The sequence below is a fragment of the Carlito syrichta genome, unplaced genomic scaffold (genome assembly GCF_000164805.1).
Source record: "Carlito syrichta isolate Samal-C Ts95f unplaced genomic scaffold, Tarsius_syrichta-2.0.1 Scaffold308700, whole genome shotgun sequence".
NCBI lineage: Eukaryota > Metazoa > Chordata > Mammalia > Primates > Tarsiidae > Carlito > Carlito syrichta.
This window is the reverse complement of record NW_007252796.1, coordinates 59946-66277: the sequence shown is the minus strand read 5'-3', so window position 1 is coordinate 66277 and position 6332 is coordinate 59946. Positions and strand designations below refer to the sequence as shown.

Here is a 6332-nt window from a genome sequence, read left to right as displayed (position 1 = left end):
CTGCGGTGGCCAGGAGCGGCCACTGCACTCCAGTCTGGGCAACAGAGTGAGATTCCAACTGAAAAAAAAAAAAGAATTTATTAGTAGAAACAAGTGATCAGTGAGGTGGAAATTCCTTCTACCTAGTTATGATCCTCTACCTGAGTTCCCCTCGTCTCCACCCTTTTGGTGCTTGAGCCCGCAACTTAATGATTAAAAACTGCAGGTAGCACTCTCCTACCCCTGGGAGCCTTGGGTTGAATGTGCATCCGGGCTCTTATTATCCCTGTCAGGGGACTAGAGATGCAAATTATAAACATCATGTTTGGTATCATAATAGGCTTATTTATTTTAGTTCTTTAAGTTGGTTGCTAATTAGAGAAGCTTTGGAGAAGTTGTTTTCATTTTGCTAATTGTGAAGTACTATATTGGTATTTATAGCATAATGAAAAAGGTTGTTGTGATGATTATGAGTGTTTTAATCTTAGGTGTGGCCATTCATACAAGAAAAAAGATGCTTGGCCCTAAAATTTGCATGGTATGCAAACTTTTTGCATTTTAGAGTAGATGATTAATATGGAAAAGTTGAAATAGTAAAAAAGGTTTTATAATTGCATTAAAAATGATAAAGTGTTAGAAAAACATAAATTAGACATTAGGTTGTTAAAAATTCAGATAGTTAAAGTTAATAATTAAAAAAAAACATTGTGAAAAAATTACATGCTTTGAAGATTTGATAATAAAACAGGTGGTTAAGGTTAATAGTTTCATGCTTTGAAGATTTCTAGGGTAGACAGACTCTCATAAATTTGAAAAAAGACAGGTAATATCTCATCGTGGTTGGAACAATGATCAAAACCAGATGTTAAAAATATACTGCCTGTCCTTGTGTGAGTTATTAACCAAAAATGGATTAGATGTGAGACTAAGATAACATATCCGGGTTTGAAGGTCAAACTGTATGTAACTTAAGGTATAAAAGAAACTTGGAGAGAAAAATAAATTGGCATCTGTCCTGCACAACAACAGAGTCAGTGTCCAAGTTTTCTCCTACGTCAACGCTGCTCCTCCTTCAGGAAACCCTAACCTGCTGGAACTGGACTCCGGCAGAACATACAAGTGCAAATTACTGACCGTAACCTTAGCAATGACTAATTACATGAATAAAGTCTAAAACAAATGCAGACAAAGTATACAAGCTGTACCCAAAAGATGAAAATTATAAAAGTTATGATTCAGAATTAATTTTTAAATGTCAATATGTTAGAATGATATTTTATTATTTTAACTTCAACACATTATTAATTTGGCTAATTTTATGTCATATTTCTCTGGTGCAGATTTTACATTTTTCTTCCTAAAAGTAAGCATATTTAATTGGAATAACTTATAATTAGAAGGTTTTTTTCAGGTGGCCTAAATATTAGATGATTTAAATTCACATTGAATGCAGAATATTCACACACATTTTTGATATCTCTTCCATAACTCATTTTGTTTGATTCCCCCTCTTTACCTCAATGGCATTTTTTAAAAAACCAAAAGTTGTGCATTATTTTGGATTAGGAAAAACAAGAGGCTGGGCACAGTGGCTCAAGCCTGTAATCCAAGCACTTTGGGAGGCTGAGGCGAGAGGATGGCCTGAGTCTAGGGGTTTGAGACCAGACTGGGCAACTTGGCAAGAACTTGTATCTATAATAAATAAATAAATAAATCAGCTGGGCATAGTGGTGTGCTCCTGTAGTTCCAGCTACTTGGAAGGCTGAGGCGGAAGGATTGCCTGAGTCCAGCGGGTCGAGACTGCAGTGGCCATGAGCATGCCACTGCACTCCAGCCTAGGTGATACAGTGAGACTCCAACTTAAAAAAAAAGAAAAGAAAAACAAGACTTACCTTCTTGGCAATCTTTGTTCCGCATTTTCATTGTATTGTAAAAATTATTCAATACAAATAATTTAAATTTTATGGAAGACAAGTGAAGCTCAATGAACGCACATCAACCTGCAGGGACATACATCCTAGATGTATGAACCCACTATTAGAAATCTTATGCATTTCATGGACATCTATTAGGATCTCGTACAAAGGGAATGCACAAAAGGAATTCTCTCAGCATTAGCTCAAGCAGAAAGGAGATTCAGAGCTCTTACTGGATATGTACAATGATGAAAATCTGTCTGAAGAATCTTTCCAAAGTTTAGAAAGGGCAAGGAAGTGGTGTGTCAAAGTGAATAGTCACTTTAAGTTTATACTCACATGGATTTCTTCAAAATATTTATAGTAAAATGCATAACTGATAAGGGTGAAATGGAAAAATAGGAAACAAAATGCAGATGGAAATAAATGACAACTAAAGCAATAAACCAAAATAAGAGGACTGTTAAAGAAAAGAATCAGGAATCATCATGAAGATGAATCTCAAGGGAATTTAAATAAGGAATACATTTGTCAACAAATGGTGTGTGTGAATCTAAAAGGTTTTCATAAAAAGGAGACTGAGAATCTTGATAGTGCTGTATTGTTGATCACCCTAGCCTTAAAGAACTGTAGTCGTTGGCAGGTGAAAGTGACTCCTGGCCGGGCATGGTGGCTCATGTCTATAATTCCAGCATTTTGTGAGGGCAAGGTGAGAGGATTGCCTGAGCCCACGGGTTCAAGATCAGCCGGGGCAACTTGTTGAGACCTCATCTCTACAGAAAATCAAAAAATTAATTAGCCTAGCATGGTAGCATGTTCCTGTAGTTCCAGCTACTTGGAAGACTGAGGCAGAAAGATCGCCTGAGACCAGCAGATCAAGGCTGTAGTGGCCATGAACATGCCACTGCACTCCAGCCTGGGTGACAGAGTGAGAATCTGACTCAAAAAAAAAAAAAAAGTGACTCATAATTTTTTCTGATCATAGCAGTTCTATGGAGATACAGGAAGGATCTCAATTAGGGGACCCCACTATCAAAGACAGGGAAAGTAGATATGCCTGCCAAACAGGGTGTCTGGTCAGAGGTTTTTTTGATTGAAAAACAGTTATCTTATGAAATGGTCTATATTGTTGGGATGAAACAACATAATAGTCAGAGATAATTTTTAGTTAGATTACAGATATATATACAGACAAATCATCTGATTAAAATATAATTATTTCTGAATCAAGTAAGATGGGCAGCCCTTGGTTCTTAGAGGGAAATGAGAATGTCAGATGAATGTGACAATAAGACAATAAAGGTATATTTTAAAATGTGGTTCCATCTCAGTATTTCATGTGTATTTTAAGACTCCTAAAGAACCTGATTTCTTCATAACTCATAAAGTTATTTGCCACATTTCACTTTGTATGACTTTCCTCTTTTTATTTATTTTTATTTTTTTTTAGAAAACTGCTTTTATTCTATTAGTAGTTGGAAAAATTAACTAGCACAGACACAAAGTTTAGTCAGCTGGAGAGAAGAGAGAAACCGAGTACCACCCATGAGAACTGGTGGCTCCTCTGGGAGAGAACCTGGATACAGTGAGGAAAAAAGAGCACTGTGAATTAGAGCCAGATGCTGCAGTCCAGGTGAGACATATCTAATTCCATATCTAATTGCCTCAGGTGTGAAACCAATTCCTATTTACTTAGCCCAGCTCTGGCGAGGGGTACTGAAATATGTGGGGCTGAAAAGGGGTCATACGGCTATCTTTTATCAGAAAAAAGTAACAAAATGGAATTTTAAAAATGAATTTTCCATCTGCCTTTATTTCCAAATACACTTTCTTTTTTAAAAAAACCAATACACTTTCTTTAGAGATGACAAATATCGGTATTAGGAAATCCAACTATACAAAAAATACTACATCTAGTTTGGGGTAGATATATTTATTTTTGGTAACATACATGAAGTGGCGCTAATTACACAGTAACTATAAGGTAACTAACACGAAACCACAGAACTGTAACTCTGCCACAGCTGCACGGACTTGGGCTTTTCTGGATGAGCACATTTTCAAAAAACTGGATAACCACCTCAGAGCTATGCCAATTAAATCTGTTAAGGAGTAAAGCTCTGAAGTGGTGACTCACCAGAGTACCTTGCAGCTGACAGATGATAGGCAGGACATGTTATGTTATAAAGTAGTTACAGCCTAATTCACAAAAGTTACCAATTGTTTCTCTTTCTAGAAAGAAACAAGAAGTTAAAAAATTCCTTGAATTAGCACCTGATGTGTCAGGTGGGAGTGCAGAGAGGGCTGTTAGAGCAATGTCAGAAGGACCCTGGTGGGCCAGACGGGTTGGACATCATTAATAATCATGGTTGGCTTCTAAATACTGGTAGCAAAAAGACTTCTGATTTGTAATCTTAGGTAAATTATAGATAAATGAAAAAGGCCAGTAATCATACACTAAGATTAATAAACAGCACTTCAAAATTAACTACATAAGGACTGTGCTTGCAGCAAGGTTTCACAAGACAAGGCACCCAGATTTTTTCTTCCCACGCCTGGCTTGCAGAGCAGCTCTCGTAGCCACTTCAAAAATTTCCCTCACTCCATCTTCGGTCTTTGCTGAACACTTCATGTACCCAAAAGCACCAATCCTGTTTGCCATATCTCTCTGCCTTCTTCAGGTTTTACCGGTTCCTGCTTCATCTTGGCTAGCTCCCACCTTGCGTGCTCATCATTCCGAAGATCCTTCTTGTTTCCAACCAGGATAATGGGTATGTTGGGACAGAAATGCTTGACTTCGGGAGTCCATTTTTCTGGGATGTTTTCTAAACTATCAGGGCTGTCGATGGAGAAACACATCAATATAACATCGGTATCTGGTTCGGAGAGCGGCCTCAGACGATCATAATCTTCCTGCCCAGTTGTGTCCCACAAGGCCAACTCTACCTGTTTTCCATCCACTTCGTATCTGCCACATAGTTTTTAAACACTGTAGGCACATATACCTCTGGGAACTGGTCCTTGCTGAAGACTATGAGCAAGCATGCCTTGCCACAGGCTCCATCACCAACAATCACCAGTTTCTTCCGGATAGCTGCCATTGCTTACAGATGCACGGCCTGTGTGTCAGAAGTTATCAAAGTACCTTGAACTTCTCAGAGGAAAGGCTCAAGCGACGACTTTGAGTCTGGCCTCTCCTCGCCGAAGACCCCTGGTTCGCGAGTCGCAAGCTCGGAGATGAAGACCGGTAAGCTAAAGACGAGACAGGGGACTAACCAAAGAACCGACCGAGGACCGCGGGCGGCGGGCAGGGAGCCGACTTTCCTCCTTTTAAATGACAAATATGGATGCCTCTTACTGATACTAATGAGAGATTTTATTAACAGCCTTCCACTGACGATAGAAATTAGACGTATTATTAAAGTCTTCATTTATCACCACATGTCCTGAAAACAAAACAACTCACACGAAAAATACTGGCACACAAATATCAAGTATCCACTCTGTGGTGGGAGTGTATTTCCACTATCTTATTACTTCCCACGTGTTTGTGTCCTGAGGAGTTTAATATTAAAATTGTGTGTTGGAGCAGCCAGTTTCGGTGGCTAAGCCTGGAATCCCAGCACTTTGGGAGGCCGAGGCAAGTGGATTGACTGAGCCTGAGGGTTCGAGAACAGCCTGGGCAACTTGGCGGAACCTCGTCTCTACAATAAATAAAAACATTAGTCTGGCACGGTAGTGCGCGTCTGTAGTTCCGGCAACTTGGAAGGCTGGGGCAGAAGGATTGCCTGAGCCCAGCAGGTCGAGGATGTGGTAGCCATGAGTGTGCCACTGCACTCCAGCCTGGGCTACGGAGTGAGACTTCAACTCAAAAATAAAATAAAATGGTATTGGACATTGTATTTAGTAAGGAGCAATCAGGTGTTTCAGAGAGACTAAAAATGGGAAGAGAATAGGTTAATAGCATATATGCAATGATGGTGAGGTGGCTGTAGATACCTTCAAAAGCATCTCTTTTTTGTAATCTGTTTTTATCAATCATCTGTTAATATCTGTCTACCTATCATCTATCTAGCAAATAAAAGATTTTTAAAAATTTCTACCTCAGATGGAGTTTAGAAAAAAGCTATTCATGAATTTTCTACAAGAAGTGTTAAGAATCTAATACTTATTTGAGATGGAAGGATCGCCGGAGCCCAGCAGGTCGAGGATACAGTGGCCAGGAGTGGCCATTGCACTCCAGTCTGGGCAGCAGAGTGAGACTTCAACTCAAAAAAAAAAAAAGAAAAAACACTTACCAATTTTGGATTTGTTTTGTGGACAGTGTGTGCCAGACCAGCATCTGTGCAAGTGTATAAAGAGGGCGTCTGAACCCAAGTTAAGAGTTTGGAATTCCATGATCTCATCTCTGTCCTGGGAGTTATTATCATTTCACTT

General features: G+C 39.1%; 1 pseudogene across 1 annotated transcript; it reads right to left on the bottom strand.

Annotated features, from left to right (window-relative positions):
* Positions 1–3688: 3688 nt before the first annotated feature.
* On the bottom strand, positions 3689–5211 carry LOC110596336 (annotated as a pseudogene). Its single transcript, XR_002482397.1, has 2 exons — positions 5062–5211; positions 3689–4997 (listed from the first exon to the last, which is right to left on the bottom strand). The product of XR_002482397.1 is annotated as a transforming protein RhoA pseudogene (transcript).
* Between the last annotated feature and the right edge of the window lie 1121 nt (positions 5212–6332).